General features: G+C 43.4%; 1 long non-coding RNA gene across 1 annotated transcript in view; it reads left to right on the forward strand.

Annotated features, from left to right (window-relative positions):
- Window positions 1-24194, forward strand: part of LOC110256800 — a 171929-nt gene that overhangs the window by 59470 nt on the left and 88265 nt on the right. Inside the window, exon 3 of the long non-coding RNA XR_002338809.1 lies at window positions 10734-10851. This is a non-coding gene — a long non-coding RNA (uncharacterized LOC110256800). The remainder of the gene's footprint in view (window positions 1-10733; window positions 10852-24194) is intronic.

Consider the following 24194-nt stretch of genomic DNA (forward strand, 5'->3'; position numbering starts at 1 on the left):
ATAAATGTCAGTCTGGGCAGCTCCAGGGCTGGGGAGTCAGGGAGAGCCTGAGGGGTCCAGCCAGTGAGACTCGTGCCCAATTGTTCTTGGAGATGAGGAAGAAATAGCAGAAAGATCTCCAGGATACCTGGTGTGTTAGGCAGAGGTTTTAAAAAAAATCTCAACAATGGCTGACTGGTGATTAGGGCTTTATTATTATGCTTAGTTAAGAATAGATGAAAATGACCCCCCAAAAGAGAGGGCAGTATTCTCATTGATTTTATGTCCTGTTCTTCTGTTAAGACTGGAAGGTGGAAACCAATGTGAGCTAGTTTCAGCCTAACAAAGGGATTCACTGGAAGGCTATGGGGGTGTTTTGTTGGAACCTGAGGTCAGTACAGCTCAACCTCTGGAAGGGAGTGGCCCGGGATTAGGAAAACTGGCTGTGCTCTCTCCACGTTCCTGTCTCTGTTTCCTGAAGCCACTGCCTCACTCTTCCCCCTCTACCTAGAAGTTTTCTCCATTGCTGTGCTGGTAACGTCTAACAACCATTTTCTGGGGGTCCAGGGAAGCTTTGCTTTGGGGTGTTTGCCGATTTCCATGGTGTAAATATTTCCACTGTGGCTGTTTTGAAGCTACCAACATGAAGGCTGAGCTGGGCAGAGATGCCCAGGAGCCTGCGACTGTGCAGTGTTTCCACCATACAGATACGTGGAGGTAGATCATCTCAAGAGCAAAGATAAAATAAAACGTAACGTTATAATAGCAGTGTGAAATAATAGGACATAATGAGGAAGGGATGAGTGTTGAGTATTTATTACCTTTTGTTTTAAATATAATTTGTTTACTTGTAATCATTAATTTTTAATAATGGCTGTGTTTACAATTTTGGCTCGAAAAATCTCCTATGATTTCTAATCAGCTTTTGTGAGCTGGTATGTATGACGGCACCGCTGGCTTTTCCTCACTTTAGTGCATAACCTAAAGGAGCAGTGCCCACCCCATAGCGCCTGTGCTAACTTCAGGTCCAGTTTCACATTCCTGGGAGAGAAGATCTTACTGGTTGAGTCTGTGTCAGGTGTTCTTATTTGTCCAAACAGCTCTGGCTGGAGGTGAGGTAGAAGCTCTTCTTTCCAGGAAGGGGCAGGGATTCTGGGTGTGTTGCAAGAATTTCTAGCAGTTGCTGTGTCCATGGGAAATAGTCATAATGTAATGTTCAGGATTTACCATATACCAGACACTTTACATTTTCTTATTTTATCTTCAAAATTCTGTGATCTGGGCACCATTGTTCCCATTTTACAGATGAGGAAACTGAGGCCCAGGGAGGTTTTGTTACTTGCTTAAGGTCACGCAGCTAGTAAATTACAGAGCTAAAATTCATACTGAAGCCCACCCTTGCCCCAAAGCCTTCTTTCCACCAATCAATGGTCTCTCATTCAGAGATATCCTACAAAATGGGACACTTGACCCACAGTAATTAAGTTCCTGACCCTGTAGAGGAATTGAAACAGTTGGGATGGAGGGAAAAGCAGGCAAAAGAAGAGAGGTTGAATGAGTAATGAGAGCAAAAGCATGTATTTTTTTTTTTACCTCCCAAACCCAATCTCTCCGTTGCTGCCTCTCTTTTTTTCTTCTAATCTCTGAGGGGCAAGAGGCAGATACTGGGTTCATTGTAATTTAGGGTTTTGTTGCAGACCAGGAGGAGTTGAGTAGGGATGTGGATGTTCATTTTTACCTTTTCCATTGTTTGCCTTTCCCGGTCACTTTTGTGTGTTCCTGCCCCCAGGTACTGGGCACAGTTAATTCTTCCTGCAATTAGTATTCACGGTCAGCTAAGCAGAACTAATGCAGCAAAGCGTTTTTACTTTGAAGGTTATATTACATGATTCCAAGCTCCTGTGGAAAAGGCTCTTTATGAATAAGATATTCTTGACTATCTCTAGGAATTTAATTTTCCCTTTTTTGAATTTTCAAGCCTGCCTATTGAATTCTTTAATGCGATTCCTCAGGAAGCACCCAAGCCAGACAGACAACCGGATGTAGCCAAATTGTTAGCATTAAAAAAAGTCCTTTCTTCCCTGGGGGCACCAGTCAAAAGTACATGCCCCTGCTTGTTTAAATTTTTTTTTATTTAAAAAAATTAAATTTCATTTTTATTTGTTGATCAATTTTTTAACGTATAGGTGATTTGCAATGTTATGTCATTTCTGCTGAACGGCAAAGTGACCCCGTCATACACACACACACACACATTCTTTTTCTCAGACTAGCTTTTATCATGTTCTATCACAAGAGATTATATATAGTTCCCTGTGCTGCACAGTAGGACCTGCTTTTTTTTTTGAGTGGCACTTGTTTCTTTTTACTGATTCCTTTGATATATGGATATGAGTACTATCAATTGCATTGGTTAAAAAAAATGCCTGTTTATTTAAAATAGATACAAGGAGGGTGCTGAGAATTCTGAGTTCTGATCATTTCAATACTGCATTCAGTTATTGCAGGTAATGTCGCAGACCATAGGAGAAGTAAGAAATATCCTTTTAGAAGAAAGATCCTTAAAAACTATTTTTAGAGTAGCAAAGTGACTCCTTTAGACTGAATTCATGATACCAATTAATATTTTAAAGGGTCAAAAATGCTCAGAAAATTCTCATAGCAGCTTTGGGAAAATTCTAATGCCTCTAAAGTGACAGTGTAAATTAGCAAATTTACAGGTATTTAAATGTAGTTTTGCAGGTAAACACATCCTATCTTCCAGCTGTTCAGCTTTTAGGTGCTGACAATATGATTTTGCTGTATTTTCTTTTTTATTCTCCCGATAGTTAAAATTAACATCAGAATTTCAACTGATGTGCTTCATGTTGCATGAAAAAACCAAAAAAATCTAGGAAAGAAGTAATATCTGAGTTTTTAAAAAAGATGGCTCTAATTTTTGGTTTCTGAATCTTATCATCAAATTTTATGACCAAAAATCTTTTCAAACCAAAAGATTTTTTTTTCGTGTGTGTGAAATTTTATTTTTTATTTTTTTACAAAATAAAATACATATATTTAAATACAATTACATTCACACAGATTATTATATCATGGATCTTAAGAAAGAGATTAAGTGACTCCCTCTGGAGAAGTGGAATGGAAAATATGCTGAGACAAATAGGAGATTTATTCTATACTTTATCCCATTTTGTATGGCTTTCATCTTTACTGTTTCGTATTATCTATTACATTTCAATTTTTCTTTAAAAATAAGCATTATATTAAAATTGTGTATATTATGCAACTAAAATTTATAAAGAAGGAAGCCTTATATACCATTAAATATTTTATATAGCATAATAAAAAGAATAACTTAACTGGTAAGAATAACAAAAATAATACACCCTCTGAAAATAAGTAAAATATAAAATGCATAAATTGGTTAAAAAACAGTGTAACTATATAAATACGTCCTCACAATTTGTTACATCTTATTGATTCTTCACTGTAGGCATTACACCATTCTAGGTGATGTGATAAACAAGACATTATAGACCTTACATTGTACCATGGAGAGAAATGGTTATTAATAATACAGTTGTAGAACTGTATTATTTAATTGTACAGTGGCATTATTTAATTATAATTATCATAAATTCTTTGATGGAGAGGAAATCAGAATCAGTTCTAAGAAGACATCAGCATTCCAAGAATGATGTCAAATGACCCCCTTCATGGTGGATTATGCACTTATTTACTGTGAGATGTATTTCTTCTTCAGAGATTCCTTGTTTGTGTATCAATTGTAATTTTTTGGTTTGCAGTTATTCTGAAGTTTTGATATAAGAGTCTATATGTATATGAGATTGTTTTAAGTTGTTGTTCTCTTAATTGCAAGTTCATTTCCAGTGTTCTGCATTTGTACCCACCTCTTCTCATGATTTCTGATTTTGGTGGTATAATTGTGCATGGATGATTTCGTATCTTTACTGTATATATACCGTTACTGGTGAGCCTTGTAATTTGTGGCATTTTTATTTCCTATTGCTGTCTTTTCTTTTCTGCCTAGAGAAGTTCCTTTAGTGTTTGTTGTAAAGCTGGTTTAGTGTTGCTGAATTCTCTCAACTTTTGCTTATCTGTGAAGGTTTTGATTTCTCCTTCAAATCTGAATGAGAGCCTTGCTGGGTAAAGTAATCTTGGTTGGAGGTTTTTTCCTTTCATCATGTTAAGTACATCATGCCCCTCCCTTCTGGCCTGCAGAGTTTCTGCTGAAAAATCTGCCGACAGCCTTATTGGGGTTCCCTTGTATGTTACTTGTTTCTTTTCCCTAGCTGCTTTCAAGATTTTCTCTTTGTCTTTAATTTTGGTCAGTTTGATTAATATGTGTCTTGGGGTGTTCCTCCTTGGGTTTATTTTATATGGTACTCGTTGTGCTTCCTGGATTTGAGTCAGTGATTCCTTCCCCATGTTAGGGAAGTTTTTGGCTATTATCTCCTGGATTATTTTTTCTGTCCCCTTCTCTCTCTCTTCTCCTTCTGGCACCCCTATAATACGGATGTTGGTGCGTTTCACGTTGTCCCAGAGTTCTCTGAGACTCTCTTCATTTGTTTTCAATCTTTTTTCTCTTTTCTGTTCTGCATCCGTAATTTCCACTAATCTGTCCTCCACCTCGCTTATTTGTTCTTCTGCCTCCTTTATTCTGCTGTTAGCTGCTTCTAGTGAGTTTTTTATTTCAGTTATTGTATTTTGCATCTCTTCTTGTTTAAGTTTTATATCTTGTATCTCTTTGGTCAGTGTGTCCTGTAAGTTATCCATCTTTGCCTCCAGTTTATTTCCAATGTCTTGCATCTTCTTCAGCATCAACAATCTTAAAATCTTTTTCCTGGAGGCTAAGAATCTCCTCATCGCTTAGCTGATTTTCTGGGGTTTTTCCTTTCTCCCTCATCTGAGTTATTGTTCTCTGTTTTTTCATTTTTATAGGTTTTTGGTGTGGTGACCTTTTTACAGATAATAGAGTTGTAGCCTCTCTTACTTCTGGTGTGTGCCCCCCCTTGTGGCTGAAGTCGGTATGGGGGCTTGCTGTAGGCTTCCTGATGGGAGGGCTGATGCCTGCCCACTGGTAGGTGGAGCCGATTCTAATCCCTCTGGTGGGTGGGGCTTAGTCTCAGGATGGGATTAGCAGCATCTGTGTGCCTGAGAGGTCTTCAGGTAGCTGTGATCCCAACTGGATTGTTGTTTGCCCTTGGGCTTCTCAGCAGCTGACTGACGGGTAGGGCCAGATTTTCCCAAAATGGCCCCATCCAGAGAAAGGCAGCTGCTGAATATTCCCAAGAGCTTTGCCTTCAATGTCCCTCCCTCACGACAAGCCACATTCACCCCTGTTTTCCCAGGATGTCCTCCAAGAACTGCAGTCAGGTTTGACCCAGATTCCAATGGAGACCTCGCTCTGCCCTGGGACCCAGTGCACGTGACAGTCCATGTGCGCCTTTTAAGAATGGGGTCTCTGTTTCCCCCAGTCCCGTGGAGCTCCTGCACATAAGCCCCACTGGCCTTCAATGACAGATGCTCCTGGGGCTCTCTCTCCCAGTGCCAGATCCCCACACATGAGGGTTTGATGTGGGGCTCAGAACTCTCACTCCTGTAGGTGAGTCTCTGAACCAGTTTTCAGTCTGTGGAACTTCCCACCCGGGAGGTATGGGGTTGTTTATATCACAGAATCGCCCCTCCTACCTCTTGATGTGGCCTCCTCTTTTTCTTCTGGAGTAGAGTATCTTTTTTAAGGTTTCCGGTCCATTTGGGTGGAGATTGCTCAGCTTTTAGCTGTGAATTTTGTTGTTTTTAGGAGAGAAGTTGAGCTCCAGTCCTTCTATTCTGCATCTTAATCATCTCTCCAAAAGATTTTAACTTATTTTTAAATATACATTTCTGGATTTCCCACCATGGCACAGTGGGTTAAGAATCTGACTGCAGTGACTCTGGTTGCTGTGGAGGTGCAGGTTCCTGGCTGGTGCAGTAGGTTAAAAGATCCAGCATTGCTGCAGCTGCAGATTCGATCATAGCCGTGACTGGGACTCAGTCCTTGGCATGGGAACTTCCATGTGCTGCAGGTGCAGGGATAACATTCTAAAAAATTTTTTTAAAAAGTACATTTCTTCTTTTGTTAACAGTGAATCTTATGTTCATAAGATTGTGTTTTCCATTTTGCTTTGGCCACTAGGAAGCTCTGAGCCAAAACTGACATCTTCCAGCAACGTAGAGGGGTGTATGAACCCAGTTCCTCTCTATGTCACCCCCCCACTTAACTTTTTCTCTCTTAATTGATAAATTTGTGTTTGTGGATTTCTACAAGCCACATACCTCTTTCTTCCACCTCTAAAAAAATAAAAGAAGTATTCAAAGTATGAATACAAAAAATTTTCTTATTGAGAAAATGAGATGCCACAGAGAAGTCGTTTCCTATTTTTCTGCTGGGGTTGAGATCTCCTACCTGGGTGTCTCTGCTTCATTTACATCTTGCCCCAGGATCTCAACCAGAGCTGGACCCTCCAGTGCCCAGTGGGAGAGCAGTACAGAGATAAAGCCAGATGATATGGTGGCTGAGAAGGGCTTACAAGCAGCGGGAAGCACATTCCCAAAGGGCTCTTAAACCTAATGAGAGGAAGCAATTCTGGTATTTGTGAATGAGGTCTTCTTGGGGTCAAGGCTCTGGAGCATGACCTTGGCACATGCTCCAGGGGCCTTTCAGGCTGGGTGGGGGTTCTGCCCCCAGCCTGGAGATCATCGTCTGCAGACCCTCTTGTGATAAAATCTGCTGTTTCCATCTCTATTTACATATGTACAAACAATTATTTATTTACTTATTTAATTTTTTCCTTTTTAGGGCCACACCTGTGGTATATGGAAGTTCCCAGGCTAGGGGTGGAAATGGAGCTGCATCTGCTGGCCTACACCACAGCCACAGCAACACCAGATCTGAGCTGCATCTGCCACCTGTGCTGCAGCTTGCAGCAACACCAGATCCTTAACCCACTGAGCGAGGCCAAGGATTGAACCAGTATCCTCATGGATACTAGTTGTGTTTTGTTTTTGTTTTTTTTTTTGTCGTATTTAGGGCTGCACCTGCAGCACATGGAGGTTCCCAGGCTAGGGGTTGAATCAGAGCTGCAGCTGCCAGCCTACACCACAGCCATAGCAACTCGGGATCTGAACCACATCTTTGACCTACACCACAGTTCACCACAGTGCTGGATCCTTAACCCACTGAGCGAGGCCTGGGATTGAACCTGCATCCTCATGGATGCTAGTCAGTTTCCTTTCCTGCTGAGCCACAATGGGAACTCTGCTAGTTGGGTTCTTAACCTGATGAGCCACAGGGGGAACTCCCGTATACATTTTAACTGATCCTGCTCCTTGACTCCCCAGTTCCCCACCAGTTTTCCTGTGGAGGTGGCTCCCTGCCAGAACCTCCAGAGACCGTATTCCCTGGGAGGAGATACGCTCAGATGCTGCCCTGCCCTGTCCCTGCAGGGCCCTCGCTTCAGGGGAGGAGCAGGTTGGGGGGCCTCCTTTAAAACACCTACTTTTCCTAGAGGATTCACTGTGGAAAACTCCAGCTGCCTCTGGAGGGAAAAGTAAAGTGGGGTTTTCACTCTTAAAATCTATTTAGTTAATTAGGCCCCTAAACAAACAGACAAACATATAAAATGCAAGGCGATTTTTTGGCTGATTGAAGTAAAGCCTCTATTTTCTTGACCACACCAAATGGTCATGGCTTTTTTTCCTTCCTACAAATGCTTCAGACCTGTAATTCTGTCCATCAGCTGTTCATTTCTTAAAAAAAAAAAAAAGTCAGTTGGTGGGTTTCTTCTCCAAATGTGTGCTTAGGACAGCAGAAATTTCTGACGAGTCAAGTGCAGGTGATTAAAGCTTGCAATGTAAATCAGTTAACATCTGTAATTTCCCTTGTTCTCAGATGCTATTAGTTATTTAAAGGGTAAAAAAGGATGTTTTACTTAATTTTTTTGAATCTTACTAGGTACCCGTAGCTTAACTTAATGATTTGTATAAGTGATAGTAATTGCTGGGACTACAGTTGAGTATTATTAGCTATAAAATGAACGTGGTTATATGTCCAACAGAACTAGCAAGGGACAGAAATGCAGTTGTATCCAAGAGAAAATAATTACAGCAATAATCAGTGTAATTCATGATAATGGCTGAATTGAATTTCACACCATAGCTCCAAGCACTTACATTTAATGAATGTAGTTTGTGCTTGTTTACTAAAAAGGTTTTTAGCAGAAAATCGATAATGTAACTTCAGTGTTTCTAATTGCAAATGCAATTATTTTTTTTAAAGTAGTGGTTCAATAAGGATTTTGTAGAGAAAATTGAGGTATGTGAGTGCTGCAAATGCTGGCGCTTTAATTAGTCTACCTGTACATTAGTGCCATGGTGCCTTAATATCTATTTATTACAACATATTGATTAAAATGGATTTGTATTCAATTTTAAGGCTAGCTAATGTAATGGACATCGAAACTTTTCTGGAAGCATTGGCTGGGATTACAACATGTCACTGGGTAATGAGCCTCTCCTTCAAGAGGTGATTTTAGAAATCATCCCACAAACTCAACCGCGGGGCAGAGCAGGGGAGGGTGTGGACACGTGCTGAGCCAGTTTCCAAGGAGCGAGTGGCAGGGACACGTGCAGCGTTTGGTAAAACAGGTGATGTGTGGATTGATAATGTTGTTACAGATTCTTGCTTCCTTGGGTTAACTTCTGTTTGAACCTCTTCCAAGCCCAAGATCTGCCTAGAATGGAGGCGTTCCCACTGTGGCACAGCAGGTTTAGTATCTGGTCTTGTCTCCGGATGGTGTGGGTTTGATCCTCTCCCCAGCGCAGTGGGGTTAAGGATCCGGCATTGTCACAGTTGTGACATAGGTCACAGCTGCAGCTCAGATTTGACCCCTGGCCCGGGAACTTCTCTATGCTCTGAGTGGGGCTGAAAACAAAAAGGCCTAAAATGGTTATGTTGGGGTTGATGGTCTCCTCCAGAGTAAATCCTTTGGGCAGGACTCTGGGTTTGGTGATCCACAGCTAGTCTGGCTGGATCCCTCATTCTGAAGAAGCTGGAAAAGTGGATTGATTGTCTCAGGTCTCAGGCCTGAGTTCACGAAGCTGGAAAAGTGGATTGATTGTCTCAGGTCTCAGGCCTGAGTTCACGAAGCTGGAAAAGTGGATTGATTGTCTCAGGTCTCAGGCCTGAGTTCACGACTCACCCTGATGACCTCAGTGTTCTTTGCCTTCCTGGACCCTTTCTCAAAACCCACCCTGAGCCTACCCTTTACGCCTCTTGCGTGGCTCTCATGGTCACCAACACGTCACCACCATGTCTGTCACCATCCTTTTTCTCGGTGTCTTATCACTGCGGTGTGTACATTGGGTGGGATACGGGTCTTGCTAAACATTGTGGGAGCTTTATTCTGCAAGATGGGGTAGGATCCAACTCTCACCAAGGTGAAATCCCTTGATAGCCTAAATTCTAAACATATTCACTGGGCTGGGATTTCTAACCTTGTGGGGATGATATCCTGGTGTCTCTGTCTCAAAAAATTATTTTTAATGAATTTTAATCTTGAATACTTTGAATGGAAGGGAAGGAGAGGGTTGTGAATTACAACTTTTTAATTTTTATTTTATTTATTTTAAGACGGCACTTGCAGCACATGGAGGTTCCTAGGCTAGGGGTCAAATTGGAGCTGTGGCTGCCGGCCTACACCACAGCACAGCAGTGTGGGATCTGAGCCGCATCTTCGACTTACACCACAGCTTGCAGCAACACTGGATCCTTAACCCACTGAGTGAGTCCAGGGATTGAACCCCATCCTCTTGGATAGTTAACCCACTGAGCCACAGCAGGAACTCCCCAACTTTATAATCAGCAGGGATACGATGTTGAAATGCAAAAGATTTTAAAGTCCCGACTCACGTGATATTGCTAGGCATCTAAGTGAGAAGCAAACACACCAATAAAACCTGAGGGTTTTCTATCATGCCTTTATTAAAAATGAGCCCCTGCCAGGGGGCCAGTTGAGTTTCTGAATCACCCTGGCAAAGCCTGGGGGCTCCTTTAGAGAGAACTGACCCTACCCTCCAAGGGCCAGTTGGCCCCCTACCACCTTCAGGAAACCACACAAGAGGAGGAAAGTGTAGGCTTGGGGTTGGTTCTTTCCTCGGAACCAGAGCCTGTAGGCCACGCCCTCCTCTGGCTTCCTGTGATGCATCAAAAGGGGTCGCTATTAGCGTTTCCTGTAAGCCATGCCCTGTGCTGGGGGCAAATCCCGGGTCAGCGCCTTCTTTTACAATAGCCCTTCCAGGCGGCCAGTACTGTTACTCCCGTTTTCCAGATAAGGACACTGAGGCTCAGTGAGGTTAAGTCAATGGCTCACATTCAGATGGCTGGAAAGTTGGATGCAGGAGCTGGAGTTGCACGTGTTTCCTGGAAGCACTGGCTCCCCGGCTCCCTGGTGTCTGTCCCACGCGTTCCACGTCGACTCTAATTATTATTATTAGGATGAGTTATCAGAGGTGCATTTTTCTCATGGCTGGGCTAAAAATTAGATTTCATTCTACTTCCCCTACTCCCTACTCCCTTCCCTCACCACCTCCCTCCACTCCTGGTACCCTGCCCATGAATCAATAAATGTTAGCTAAGTGAGCGATGTCAAGCCCCGGGGGACTCTGACTTAGCTGTGTCTCTCTTTACGCAGAGAGCCGGCTGCCTTCCACATCGGGGGTGAACCTCCTGTCTCCGGGGCGTCTGGATGCTGAGAGTGTGGCCCATTTCCGTGAGCCGAGACCCAGTTGGCGCCTGCGCAACAGCACCAGGTATGTGGTTTTTATCCTTACGCGTGCGTCCTCCAGAGTAAGTGAGATGGAGAGCTGGATGCAGAGCCTGCATTGTGCTGGGGCGGGACGATGGCATGGGAGGCAGGTCAACTGTGGGACCCCTGGGGAGCCCTGCCTTTCATGAGCCTCAGTTTGTATGTCTGCAAAGTGGAGCTAAGAGCCCCTGCCCCTACTCGCTCCTGGGCTTGCTGATAAGGCTCAGCTGGGGTGTTTGAGTCTCCCTGCATTTTGGAAACTTTGACGTGCTTGACAAGGGCAGGGCATCTGTCTAATTAAGGGGAAGGATAAACAAAGGCCACCAGATCAATGAGGTTTTGGGGATGCGATGTAGTCCTACCCATAGGGAATAAAGAGCCCCCAGATGCCTCCGCCTTTGCTGCCCTAATGAGGAATGTGCCCAGTCCTTCCCTAGCTGGAGTCATTAATCTATGGTTACAAAGTTAGTGCTTGGCCAAGCTTCCTTCATCCTTTTGGGCACATGGCGTATATTCAAAATGGCTCCATGGAGCCAACCAGGAGCCCCTGCTGGCCGGAATGATCTCTGTCAGGCTGGAAAAGACGACAGCCTAACTGTTTGACCAATAAATGTATAGAAAATAGTGGCCGGGAAGCAGCAATTACGTAATAATCTTATCCAAAGAAAATGTGGGCTCAAATTAAGATGATTTCACCAGGAAAACATTAAGGTATACAAAGAGTTCTTAATAAATAGAAATAAATAGTGCCGTGGTTATTTTCGATGGTTATCTGCCTCGCCGCCGCTGCTCCGGCTGCATTTTCCGCGGGGCTCAGAGCGGCATTTTGCTCTACAAAAACAACTAGCTCCTTTCCAGCCAATGATTACTTGTAATTATGCTTTCCCCTGCTATTATTCTAATAGACCTGTCATGTTGCTTGAAGGACTCTGGCGTTTGGAATATACGATGGCTTTTATGGATGGACTGCTGGAACACTTAATATAGCTCTATTTTTGAATTCTCGAGTTCTATCCTTTTGAAGTCTGTGTTAGTGGAACTCCTATTTATGAGGTGTGCTGTGCTTAAAGGTTTGCTATTGATGAAGAGGTCCAACAGAGCCTTTATCGTAAGTACGGCAGCATTCTCCCCAAGAGATAAATAGCCGTGCTAAAAGGGATGGTGTGTACCTAGGCTGCAAATTACTAGCCAAGTACCTCCTAACAGTGTACTTCAAAAATACCTTTATGCTTCTTGTTTGTTCTCTTTTCCATAGAGATGAATGCCATTTCTTAAAACATAGAGAGGTGGAAGCCTGCTGGTCATCATTGGTCATCAACCCTACTCGGGCTTGGGGAACGTGTTTGTTCCCGCACTGGGTGTCTGGGTATATGCATCCCGAGTGGCTTACACCCTCTGTGCTCGCTGTGTCATGGGTTTGATTTTCTTGAAGTTTCTTTAATTGAAAAGTGGACGTGGCTGGACTCAATGCTTTTTGGAGGGGAGGAGGGTGTATGAACAGGGAGGCTTGTTCTGGGGGATCCAGAAAAGCCTCCTGAGGGCAGAGCAAGGGCCTCCGTGGCGATCTTCAGGTCGTGATAGGTGCAAAGAGTGGGCGGTGGCTTTGGCTTCCGGTTGACTGGCTGGGCTGCAGGTAGAGATCTTAGAAGGGGGTGGCCTGATGGAGAAGTTGTCATCAGAAGTGATGTCCAAAGGTGTGATTATTTGGGCAATTTGAGGAGAAACACCAGGTGGAAGTTTCCTTGAGCAGTTCAGCCAGGTTGTTCTCTTGTGGACCCAAAGTTGTAGGCAGTTGAGGCTAAAGTCATCGGGCAGTGCAGGCACATTCTTGGACCTTGGGTGGATGTCCCATGCAAAGACATCACGTGGTTCCCACACAAGGTGGGGTGGAACGGGTGGGCTGGCTGCCTTATGGTGTCTAGACATGCACTCAAAATACTCCAACTTTCTAGCAAGCATCCCAGATGCAGACAAAACTCCCTTGGCAGTTGACATCAGAAACACAGAAGCAGGGCGGCAGAGCAGCTTTTGACCAGGCAGCAAGAATTTGCATCGATTCCCCCAAGAAGGCAGGCTGCTGCTCCGCAGTGTTTGCCTGGTGTTTTTCATTTGGAACCTTCATGCATCAGCACCCTGACTACACACGGCCTGTCTAATTCGTCTTCACCCATATATTTTACCATTATGGATAGCCTTCCCCTTAAGCTTGTCTATTTACTAGCTGGTGTGACAGATGACAGCGACTCTGAGCCATGTTCGATGGCATTTGTATGGCTCTGATGCCAGAAGCGTTCTGAGCACCGGTGTTGCATATTTATCGATCTCCATATTCCCAATAATCTGATGCCGTCACATTTGACAACATTATGAGGAGAGGTCAGCTAGATGGGGCTAATGAAACTGTTTCCAAGATGGATGTTGTTTTCTACAACATTTACCCTTGCAAATAGCTGTCAGTGGGGCATTTCACTCTCGGGCGAGGCATTTGAGGACCTTTTTTTTTTTTTTCTCCCCTAAATAGTTGACGTTAACATTGAACAAAACCTGAAGCTATTAAATCTCAGTATTTATATACGATAGAAAACATGGGCGCCCTGGCATCTTTCCAAATGAAAATCTTATTAACAGACGTGGCGCTTGTGGCAAAGTCCCTTAGCAACTGGAGATTGGCTTGGCTGTCTGAAACGTGTGACGGATTAGTCCGAGACGATGTGAAGGACCAAATGGGAGACGGCTGCAGTCTGGAGGATTCAGCTAGCACATAGAAAGGCCTGCTGTGGGCCAGAGGCCTGTGGTGCTTTTCCGACGGGTTCCAAGCTTCCACACGTCTTCGAACCACCAACACAAAGTGCACTCAGATTTAGATGAAGGTTTTCAGGAAGGAAGGAAGAAAGAACATGAAATAGCATTTGCAGAGGGGATCCCATTTGATGAAATGCTGCATGTGAACCGACACCGGACATGCTTCGGGAGCAGCAATGCTCATTATTTACGGTGATATTTATTAAAGACAGGTTTCCTGGACCTGAATCCAGAACCCTCTGAAAGGCCTACAAGGCGACATTTAGAGACTTTCCCACTGTCTGTCCAGAGGGTTACCATGTTGGATAGTGATCCTGATGGCCCTTCTAAAGGATCCATCCTGGCTTAAATCTGGGCGGATATGTATTGGTTAAATAGTCATCTAGGAGTGGCAAGCAGCTTGGTGTCAATGTGATTTCTGAGAAACTTGTTGCATGTTGCAGTAGGATCACTGAGAATTTTCGGTTCTTTGAGAAAAACATAGTCAATCTTTAGTTTGAAATGCATTGTTTTACGAAGGTGGGTGTATTTAATAGGTTTCTTTGCGACAGTGCCCCTCTCCCAGCTCTATCCCAGAGCAGACACAAACCAGGATGTGTAATGAAATTAATGGGACTGGGCTACGGGCTCCTCCAGAACTTTCTCAACAATGAAGTCATTTACTCAGTGCTGGCGCTTGGGAACATTAATCTACCGCAATGCTTTACAGTCACAAAAACTGAAGAACTTCTCCACGTGTTTATTTTGTAGTGTTGAAAGAAGGGTGCCAGAGAAGAGATGATTGACTCTTGTGCCTTTTCCTTTAGTGGGTCTCAGTACCTCTTTCCATCACGCCCTTTTCAGGTTATGCCTTTTGCATTGTGTTGAATGAAGAGGTAGAAAAGAATGGACGAGTTCAAGAGCAGCGAAGTTCATCGCTGGGCAGATGCTTCTGTTCTTTTCAGACGAAAAACTTGCTTCTTCATCCCCCCTCCTCCACTTCCATGGAATATATAGACCATTAAGAGACATATTCTCTTTTAGAAGAATGCCTAAAAGCACTAGGGAAACAAAGTCAGGTGATGACAGAAGCTAGCTCCACGTAAGTAGAGTGGCACAGCATGCCGCTTGCAATTTAAGAGACACAATTCTCACTAAAGAAAGACACTGGAGTTCCTGTTGTAGTTCAGCAGAAACGAATCCGACTAGGAACTATGAGGATGTCTGTTTGATCCCTGGCCTGGCTCCGTGGGTTAAGAATCCGGCGTTGCCGTGAGCTGTGGTGTAGATTGCTGATGCGGCTCTGATCTGGCGTTGCTGTGGCTGTGGTGTAGGCCAGCAGCTGTAGCTCTGATTCGACCCCCAGCCTGGGAATTTCCATATGCTGCGGGTATGGCCCTAAAAATAAAAAAAAGAATGACACCAACAAAAAAGTCATATGTGAGAGATGCAAGTTAAGATACCCTAGGCAGCTTTAATTTAGGCAATGGCAAATTACATGAATAGTAGTTGCTATAGTAACTAGTAGATAATATGGTGTTTATGTTGCTATTGAGATATCTTGTTACTCCACCAGAATAAGAAATAAAGATTTCCAAGGGCACATAGACACAACAATGAAGGGAATGTTTCTCATAACCATTTTACTTCTTTCATTTTACTGTTTATTTATTATGAAATGGATATCTACAATTATATAGAGCCCTTAGTTTGGTTTGTTGTTAGTGATATTTTCCTAGCTGAGACGTAATCCATTAATATTTCTTACTTGCAAGGAGTTCCTGTTGTGGATACTAGTTGGGTTCTAGTATCCGACTAGTATCCATGAGGATGAGGGTTTGATCCTGGCCTCACTTAGTGGGTTAAGGGTCCGGCATTGCCGTGAGCTGTGGTGTAGGTCACAGATGGGGCTCAGATCCTGCATTGCTGTGGCTGTGGTGTAGGCCAGCAGCTACAGCTCTGATTTGACCTCTAGCCTGGGAATTTCCATATGCTGCAGGTGCAGCCCTAAAAAGAAAAAAAATATGTATTTCTTACTTGTAAAATGCTCTTAATAATACCCATCTGATCTCGGACTGGATGGAGCCGGAATGCTCTGGCTGAGCATCTGGTTGTGAGTTCCAGCTCTCAACAGCTGTTTCTTAATCGGCACATCTGTTTTGGCCAGTCCCAGATGTAGGTGACTCATTTGACATCTCTGCCTCAATTTTCTTTCCTGCAAAATGGTGTCTCTGGCCTTGCTGGCCTGAGATACCCAGCTGCTCCTCTTGTTCTGAGGTTATAAGGCATCAGCTCTTCCAGGTTCCTAAATGTCCTTCCCTTAAGAAGTGTGTGCAAAGACCTCCAGAGTCTTCATGGCCAAATACAAGCTCCCCTTCTCTTCCTGAGTTTGAAGATCTGCTCAATCGAAAAGTTGGTTGGGCACAAAGTCTTATGTATATTCCAGGCACGGCCTCTGGGCCAGAAGGAACAAAAGAAATCAATTTGAACTCTTTGCTTTTAGGCTGATAATGTGTTTTAATTCCCATTTGACAAATGAAACAGCTGAATTTTCTGGAGCTGATACGAGCAGGGCAAGGCCTCCCCCCGACCCCCCGCCAGGATTTTGGTAGCCTCTCCTGCTCTACATTTATGCTCCCAGGGGGTTCATCAGAAGGGGATGGTTCCAGGGAAAAAGTGTTGAGAGGAGGAGGCTAGCGCATAGATCTTCACTGAGTCATTGTCAAAGCAGACGCTGCATCACAGGGAGAGTCCGATGGTGGGCCAGGAACCCACGGGCAGAGGGAGGCGGGAGAGGGAGGGATGCTGAACTGTTTGAAGAGCAGCGTTTGGTCACCTGATTCATAATTCCCATCCATCTCCGAAGCCCTCAGTACCTGAGACCCTTCAGCACCTCACCCCGCACCATTGCCTCCAGATTACAAAACTCATTAGACTGTGAAGTAAGCCGAGCAGGAATCAATTTTTTGTCTAGCCCCAGAAATTCTTTGGAATAATATGTCAAAATGGTGATCTCGTCTGTTGCGATTGGCGTGAAAATATCAGAATTTCTATGGCTCTTTCTGAGATTTCCCTGTGCCATCTGGCTGCCTACTTGTATGCGTACCTACACAGATGCCTGGCTTATGTATAGGGGAGCCAAGCACATTTATTTTTACAGGGGGTAATTATTACCGTCTCTCCTTCTAGAAACGAGCCTTTTGTTTTATATTTTCAGCGAGAACTTGTGAAATATTAAGATATTTTACCGCCTTAATGTTCTGAATTGTTTGCCTCTCCATATTGCAATCTAAAACTCATTAACAGTTGAACAATTTAATCAGAATGAATCAAGTTGTGAAATGGATTCACGGGCAGTTCACCTAGCCATAAAGCACGGCTGAAACTTTTCTGAGCAGCTTAATAAAACTTGGAAGGCAGCAGGAAATAAATGATTATCCTGGACAATATCGGGGTAAACAGAACCTGGAGCCATGAACATGGTGATTGTTCTTCCATACTCAGCACATTTGCCAAGGCTTGGTCTTAATTCATGGGATGGACCAATGAGTACAGGGATTTAAGGTGCCAGGGCTTCCGTAAATTTTTTCACTTAATAATAAGCATGATCAGGAAAGCAAAGTGAAAGTGGCGACATTAGGCCTGACTTGAAATTCCAGAAGTTTTCCTCCGTTAAAAATATATACATATGACTGAGTCACTTTGCTGAGTAGCAGAAACTGGCCCGACATTGTAAATCAGCTATTCTTTAATAAAAAAAAAAATTAAAAATAAAAGATTAACATAATTGCCAAAATATATAGTAAGTTACTGTCCCATAAATGCTGAAGAAAGAAAAATAGATTATTAAAAAAAAAAAAAAAGTCCCTAGGGAAGCTGGGAGGCTCCAACCCACAGCTTTTGGGAAAGATTTGAAGAGAGACTTATTCACTATGCTTTAAAAATATCAGGAGTTCCTGTTGTGTTCCAGTGGGTTAAAAACTCGACTAGTGTCCATGGGGATGCAGGTTCAATCCCTGGCCTCACTCAGTGGGTTAAGGATCCGGTGTTGCTGCAAGCTGTGGTGTAGGTCACAGGTGTGGCTCAGATCCAGTGTTGCTATGGCTGTGGTGTAGGCCTCAGCCACAGCTCTGATTTGACCCCTAGCCTGGGAACTTCCATGTGCTGCCCTTCCAGGTAGGGCCCTAAAAAGAAAAAAAAAAAAAATCATTCATCCCAGAATTCTCCCTACAGAGGTGGGCAAGTGTGTATTGTAAAAATGGGTTTTAGTTTCATTCCCAAGGTTGAGTTGTATCCACATCAAATTTTTCTGACAGGTTTGGCTGTATTATACATTTGAATTCAAGGCCACGGTGGAGGGACCAACTCGTCCCCAACTGCCTAGAGTCCACTGACTCTCAGACAAACTGGGATGGTTGGTCCTACTAAAAGGTCCAGATTCCCCGATGTTTCTTGGCTTCAGTGCCTGAAATTACTCTCCTTTCCAATGTAAGAATTTGCCTGCATCTTCTTAATCAGATGATTACCCAGAGTTGTTTTATATATATATATTTTTTTGTTTGTTTATAATTTTGATTCCATCTTCTGTGGATGAACTGAAGCATCTATGTAGGCTTCCAGCGAATGTCTGGGTGTTTGACGTTTCCCCATCCCTCTGTGGTCAGCGAGAACTTGCTAAAATAACAAAACACGCTTTGGATATGATATATTTCAGTTGCGTGTCCTACGCCATACCTCCCTGTTATTTTTGTAATTTGTACCAGCAAAGCACAGTTCCTGTTCAGCACAGGCTCGAGGGGGCGCAGTTAACACTTACACTCTCGTTGCATTTCTTTCTTTGTCATTGTTAAGCTTTCACCTTCAGGGTTTGGTTTTTTGGACAGACATGGGCTTTTCAACATCCATTCCTCTTCTGACCCTTCAATCCGATGGACTCTAACCCCACCACCTCCTGGCTGCGTCACTGTGGACAGCTGCAGTTTCACATTACGCCTCAGTTTTCTCCTCTGTGAAGTGGAGGTGGAGGGCTGAGAACGTTTGTGTGCCAGAGCATATGCCTGGCCATGATTTGGCCAAGTCCTATTGGGAGCAGTGGGCTGTTCTGGCGGGCAGGGGCCATTAGCAAATGACTGGGACATGCTGATTTTAGGGTAGGCGCAAGCCTCTGATCCATGATTTCAGGGATGCCTCATGGCCCATGGGCAAAGAGGCACCGTCAGAGAAAGGGCCAGCTCAGTTTTTTTTTTTTTTTTTTTTTTTTTTTTTCCCCCTCCGCTGTAGCCAGCTCAGTTCTTGATGAACTATTTCTGGGCTTGTGGAATGTTTCAACTTCAGGGTCAAGTTAATAATCTCATCAGAGTTTGTAAATAGAAGAATCCCTTCCTAGTTCCTTGCTTGAGATTTTGGTCTACCTGGGTTCTCTTCTGAATACTTTCCCTAGCTACCCCTCATGGGATTAATGAAGATTTAGAAGGGATAGGTGTTATTTCTGTTGGTTTAGTAACTAACCTTACATTTTAACATGCATACTTCTATTAAGAACAAAGTTTCTCAGTATCTTTATCCTTCTTCTAGATTATGAGGTCCTTTTCTTTTGGCGGTGCCCACCGCATGCAGAAGTTCCCGGGCCAGGGATCAAACCCAAGCCACAGCAGTGATCATGCCAGATCCTTAACCACTAGGCCATGAGGGACCATGAGGTCATTAAAACCTTATTCGTAGCCAGTGGTAACAATGAACATTTTAGCAATGTTATTTCATCTAACAGTCTCGTTATTATTATTACTATTGTTGTTATTATTATGGACTATTTTATAGCAAATCCCAGATATCCTGTCTCACCACCTAGAAATACTTTAGCTAACAAGAACTTTCCCCTTAATATAACCACTATGCCCTTATCAGCAAATGGAATGAATTAGCAATAATTTCTTAATATGATCCCTTCCATATTTAAATTTTCCCAGTTGTCTCCAAAATCTCTTTTTACAGATGGTTTGTTTGAATAAGGGGCCAAATAAGCTTTGCATATCACACTTATATTTTGAAGAAAATTGTAAAATGCCCTGTGGCCTGATTTTTGCTTGTTGCTTTTACTTGATGTATTGTAATTTCTTCTTCTACTTCCTGAGGTATTATAAAGTCAAGTTTAAATTTAGCGACTATTTGAGGAATTCCCATTGTGACTCACTGGTTAATGAGCCTGGCTAGTATCCGTGAGGCTACAGGTTCGATCCCTGGCCTTGCTCAGTGGGTTAAGGATCCAGCGTTGCTGTGAGCTGTGCTGTAGGTTGCAGATGTGGCTCAGGTCCTGCATTGCTGTGGCTGTGGCATAGGCTGGCAGCTACAGCTCTGATTGGGCCCCTAGCCTGGGAACCTCCATAAGCATTGGGTGCAGCCCTAAAAAGCAAAATAAATAAATAAATAAATAAATACAGCGACTATTTGAAACTCAAAAGTTTTGGTAATAACACCTGAGAGGTGTTGCCGTGTTGGACTGATTGCATCACACCAAGATTCATGGAAATGTCTGGTGTCCCACGGGTTTATTGATGCCAAACCTGATTGGGGTTCAGATGGTATCAGCTAAATCTCTCGTTATACATTTTTTTTTTGTCTTTTGTCTTTTGTTGTTGTTGCTGTTGTTGTTGTTGTTGCTGTTGTTGCTATTTCTTGGGCCGCTCCCTCGGCATATGGAGGTTCCCAGGCTAGGGGTTGAATCGGAGCTGTAGCCCTCAGCCTACACCAGAGCCACAGCAACGCAGGATCCAAGCCGTGTCTGCAACCTACACCACAGCTCACGGCAACACCGGATCCTTAACCCACTGAGCAAGGCCAGGGATCGAACCCGCAACCTCATGGTTCCTAGTCGGATTCGTTAACCACTGCGCCACGACGGGAACTCCTATACATTTTTCCATAAAGGTTTTTGTGTAATGCTTTTTCAAATGTTGTGGTAAAGTATATGTAACACAAAATCTGTCATTTGAACCTTCCTTCCTTCCTTCCTCCCTCCCTCCCTCCCTCCCTTCCTTCCTTTCTGCCTTTTAGGGCTGCATCCGCACCACATGAAGATTCCCAGGCTAAGGGGCCACTTGGAGCTACAGCTGCCTGCCTAGGCCACAGTGGCAGCAACATGAGATCTGAGCCACGTCTGCGATCTATACCACAGCTCATGGCAACGCTGGATCCTTAACCCACTGAGCAAGGCCAGGGATCAAACCCACATCCTCATGGATACTAGTTGGGTTCATTACTGCTGAGCCATAATGGGAACTCCTTTTTAAATCAATTTTTAGAAACAGCTCCTCGAGTTTGTTCTAGTGTCCTTTGACGCGGCTGCAGTCGTCTTTTATCACTTCTTTTATTTCTGGCACAACAAGGTGTCCCAGACTAATCTTGTATATTTCCTACCCGAAGGGAAAAAACTCCTTTTCTCTGTTCTCCTCACCGCTCTGCTCTCAGTGCTTCACTTGTGGGCAGTAAATGTGAGTTTTCCCCACATCAAGCAATTCTCCAATTTTCTGTGGATACCCTCTGAGTGTCCTACAGTTTAATTCAATTCTGACACTATTGACTGGAGATAGCATCGGATCTCCCGGGTAAGAGCTCAGTCCCACAGGACGGCCCCTTACTTCTCTCTCTTCAGACACTAATTGCAAGTCCAGGTTGTCACCTGTGCTTCTGATTGACTATAAACTGGGGGTTCCCATCACCCCTCCCCATGTTCCGGATTTACTAGAATGGCTCATGGAACTCAGGGAAACATTTATGTTTCCTAGTTTATTATAAAGGGTACAGCTCGGGAATAGCCAGATGAAAGATGCAAGATATGGGGCAAGGGGTCCTCTCTAGGCAGGGGTGCCAAACCGCCCCAGCCCCAGCACTGCCATGTGTTCAACAACTGAAAAGCTCACCAAACCCTGTACTTTAGGTATGTTCATGGAGGCTCCATTCGGTAGGCAATATTGGCCATTGGGGTATTAATTCAACCTCGAGCCTCTCTCTTCTCCCCTAAAGGTTGAGGTAAGGCTGCAAGTTCCACCCCTCTAATCACTTGTCAACAAGCCACCATCCTGTGGTGATCTGGGGCTTTCTAAAAAAAAAAATGAGCCCATTGACATAAGCTCAGGTGTGGTTGAAAGGGGTTTGTTTAAGAATAATGAAATATACTCCTTTCACTTTTATCGTTCTTAACAGGAAATTCTAGTGATTTTAGGAGCTCTGTGCTAGGAATGGAGATGAAACAATATATATTTCTTATTATACATCACAATATCCCACTATTCCTTCCTGAAATTCACCATTTTCCAATAAGACCTGGTTTTGGGGGTATGGTACTTAGACACTACAGTCTGAGTACTTGGTGTGCTCACTGCTAGCGGATTGTCACTGTTTCAGGTTTTTTTTTTTTGGTAAACAGAGCTAAAGTGTGTATTTTTTAAAGGGAAAATTATAAATTCATACTGATATCTTTAATTCAAAGTTAGGATCACTGGGTTTTTAACTCCTTTGATTTTATGCTTGTACATCTTTTATGATGAAAATCTTGGTTCTGTTAAATTAACATAATTATTTTATTCTAGACTGTATAGTGGTTAAAATAATAATATCAACAAATTTAAATAAGATACTGAACACAGTCTTTTTTTTTTTTCTTATTGTTGTCCTTACATTCTGTCCCATTAGGGATGTACAATCAAACACTGTAGTTTAACGTCCCTTACTTCAATTAAACGGAATGTTTTCCTTCTGTGTGTCTATAACACCAACTTGATTTACAGTTAGGTTCATTTGTTTTAGCATGCTTTTAATTTTTAGGATTTTTTTTCCTTTTTTTTAACAAAGAAAAATGTTCTGAAGTAAAAAGAGACTACATGTAATACATATTAATGATGTGCATTTTAATTATATATAATAGATATATCACAGAAGCATTGCTTCCATCCTTTCCTGTTCTGTTTCTTCCTTCCTAATGAAATGTAACCATTTTCATTAGTTTTTGGCTTATGCTTCAGTTGTTTCCTTTTGAAATTATAACCCCCCCCCAGCATGCACGCATGCGCGCGCTCGCACGCGCGTGCGCGCGCGCGCACACACACACACACACACACACACACACACACACACATTTTTCTCTTTTCTTAGATGAAAGATCCATATCTTTTAGTGTGCTTGGTGCCACATTGTGATACCCTCGTAAGTGTTGAACATTTGGGTTATTTGCATCATTTAGCTCTTGTAATCGATGCTGAAATCAATAGCCTTGTGATTACATTACTTTGCCTTTTTGCCAGTGTATCTTTGGGATGGATTTTTAGAAATGGATTGCTGGGTTAAAGGGTAAATGCACAGTAAGTTTTTCAGATGGTGCCCAAGTCCCCTCTTTGTTGTCGTGCTTTATTGTCACACATCCTGGTAATCACCTGTGGCGTTGGAGCCTGCCTGCCTAGAGCCTCGTCACATGGCAATATTTCTCTGATTCGTCTTCTTTTTTTTTTTCTTTTCGTCTTTTCTAGGGCCGCACCCATGGCATATGCAGGTTCCCAGGCTAGGAGTCTAATCTGAGCTATAGCCGCTGGCCTACAGCAATGCCAGATCCTACACCACAGCTCATGGCAATGCCGGATCTTTTAACCCACTGAGCAAGGCCAGGGTTCGAACCTGCAAACTCATGGTTCCTTGTTGGATTCATTAACCACTGAGCCATGATGGGAACTCCTCTCTGATTCTTCTGAAGGTGGAAATTTTCTTCTTCTTTTTCAGGACCGCACCTGTGGCACATGGAAGTTGCCAGGCTAGGGGTCCAACTGGAGCTGCAACTGCTGTCTTACGCCACAGTCACAGCAACGCCAGATTCGAGCCATGTCTATGACCTACACCACTCCTCACGGCAATGCCAGATCCTTAACCCACTGAGCAAGGCCAGGGATCAAACCTGCGTCCTCATAGGCAGGGTCAGGTTTGTTACCACTAAGCCACAATGGGAACTCCCTGAAGGAGGAAATTTTCTGGTCACATTTTGGTGGAGGAGGCAGCCTTTTGAGGCCCTTCTATTGTGGTGTGTCTCATTTGGGATTCCTTTCCCACGTGGGCCAGTGCTCAGACCCGTGTCTTCATCTGGGTGTTCTGTCCTCCTCCTTGATCTGTGGAGCCTATATCTGGATCTGTTACCCACTTGGCCACCATGTTTCCATCTCCTGTGTGTACACTGTGGTTTCGAAGGCCCTCTTTAATTCTGGTACCTGGAGATTTCCCTTTCTTTACAGCCTATCAGCGTATTACATTTTCTGGTTACATTTTACACATACATTTCTCTGTATAATGAGTGGGAGAGGGTTCTTCAGAATCTCACATCTTCACGTGGCTGGAGGAAACTCAATACAGATTTTTATAAAAGTTATATCGGGTGTTCCCCTGCTGGCCTTGTGGTTAAGGATTTGGCACTCTCACTACTGTGGCTTGAGTTCAGTCCCTGGTCTGGAAACTTCCACATGCTGCAAGTGCAGCCAAAAGAAAAAAAAAAAAAAGCTATACCAAAGTGGGGAAGTAAAATGGAAATTGGGA

Source organism: Sus scrofa, chromosome 14, assembly GCF_000003025.6.
Source record: "Sus scrofa isolate TJ Tabasco breed Duroc chromosome 14, Sscrofa11.1, whole genome shotgun sequence".
Lineage (NCBI taxonomy): Eukaryota > Metazoa > Chordata > Mammalia > Artiodactyla > Suidae > Sus > Sus scrofa.